Source organism: Ictidomys tridecemlineatus, chromosome Y (genome assembly GCF_052094955.1).
Source record: "Ictidomys tridecemlineatus isolate mIctTri1 chromosome Y, mIctTri1.hap1, whole genome shotgun sequence".
In the NCBI taxonomy this organism is placed as follows: domain Eukaryota; kingdom Metazoa; phylum Chordata; class Mammalia; order Rodentia; family Sciuridae; genus Ictidomys; species Ictidomys tridecemlineatus.
Genome location: NC_135494.1, coordinates 21,895,335 through 21,897,353, shown reverse-complemented (window position 1 = coordinate 21,897,353; position 2,019 = coordinate 21,895,335). Strand labels below are relative to the sequence as shown.

Here is a 2,019-nt window from a genome sequence, read left to right as displayed (position 1 = left end):
CGCCCCTTGGAGGAGGAAACAAGAGGTAGAAATACAACAGGGCACCAAGAACCATCTGCATAAACTATTAATGTTAAAAACTTGATTGTGGTCATTGTTACACTGGTAAATAGGTATCTGCAAACTTGACAATGTATGAATTATATGTGTATAGTTTATTGTATTTCAGTATTACCCTAATACAATTATTTTAAATTTGAATGAAAGAAATAAATATATTCCTCAGAATAACAAACTATATATTTGGAAAGCATAGGAAAAGATGCTGAATATTATATGTCATTAAGAAATTACAGAGCAGCTACTGCCATGAAGGTCAAGCTGTGCAGTTTTAGTGGGTACAAGATACACCCCATATACAGGAGTCACTATACAAGGACTGACGGAAAGGTTTTCCAATTTCTTAATGCAAAATATGAGTTGGCTTTCCTATCCAAGAGGAATCCTCAGCAGATAAACTGTACTGTCCTCTACAGAAGAAAGCACAAAAAAGCCAGTCAGAAGAAATTCAAAAGAAGAGAACCCAACTTGAGGCCAAATTTCAGAGGGCCATCACTGGTGCATCCCTTGCAGATATCATGGCCAAGAGGAATCAGAAACCAGAAGTTTAAAAGGCTCAATGAAAGCAAGCTCTTAGTCTGCCAAGAAAGCAAAACAAACAAACAAACAAACAAAAAGGCTAAGCAGGCTTTTAAAAAGATGGCAATGGCTGCTGCTAAGACTCCCACAGAGGCAACACCTCAGAAAAAGACTGTGAAACCTGAGAAGTTTTCTGCTCCCCGAGTTGGTGGAAAATGCTAAATTGGCAGATGAGATTTTAAAATAAGGATGTAACTCTTTTAATTGGAGAAATGTTAAAATAAGGCAATAAAGATGTATGATTGAATGCTAGCTTTGCTTTGATGTGTTTAGGACACATTACACAGACTGAAAGTAGTGGAATATTGCATAGATTTAATCCAAGTTGACTATTCAAATGCTTTTTTCCTGTCATTTCTCTATCTATAACGGGCACATTTGGTTTTTTATTGGGTTTGACTTATACATTGGGACCCCCCCTTCTCCCACCACTAGCTATTATCTGATTTGATGGTGCCAAAAATTAATAGCTGTATTAATCTCTTGCTCCCAGAAAATAACATCCCCCTTTCTATTCTGGCTATATATTCTGTCTCTGAAACCAGGGACACTGAATAAGAGTATATTTTACCTATTCCCAGTCCTAGTTTGTTGAGCTAAGACTCTTGACAAAGCTGTGCCAAATAAAATAAAATTGCTCAGTAGCCTTATGATCAATAAATGTGTAATGAGATAAGAAAATATTATAATTTGTGAACAGGCTTGTACTCTATACATGTCTTTATTTTCTGCCCACCTGTGCTGAGTTGCAAAGATACAACAATGCATAAGCCATGTTTTAAACAATTTTTCTCAAGGTAGAATTATGGTGCATGTCAACATTTTATTCATCCCCAATTATCCAAGTTAATGGATTACTAATTTTCTTTCTGGTGCATGTTAAATTCAGGCATTATTCTAATTGTTGGGTATAATAAATAGGTTTGGGGAGAAAAAAAAGAAATTACAAATTAAAAAGACTTATAAAAATTTATAAAATTTCATACCTGACAATATCAAAAGCTGTCAAAGATAGGGAAAGAGAGGAACTCTCATACATTGCTGTTGAGATAGCAAAATTGGACAGCAACTCTGGAAGACAGTTTGGTAGCTTCTTAAAAATCACAATATACACTTAATATGGCTCACTAATTGTATTTCTCAGTGTTAATTCTATGGAATTGAAAGCTATGTCCACATACAAGTGTTCACAAAACCAAGATACAAAGGTCCACAACTTCTTCACTCATGATTGCCAAGAAAAAAAAGCAGCTAAGAGATATTTCAGTAGCCATTTACCTCTTATTAATGTAAACACTTTGATACGTCCAAACACTGAAGGGTCACTCAAAAAATTTAATAAAATGAAATTTACTATCAAACATAAATACACATGGAGGC

At 34.8% G+C, this 2,019-nt stretch overlaps 1 pseudogene; it reads left to right on the top strand.

Moving 5' to 3' along the window:
- Window positions 1-309: 309 nt before the first annotated feature.
- Window positions 310-801, top strand: LOC144371889 (large ribosomal subunit protein eL24 pseudogene; annotated as a pseudogene).
- The last annotated feature ends 1,218 nt before the right edge of the window (window positions 802-2,019 follow it).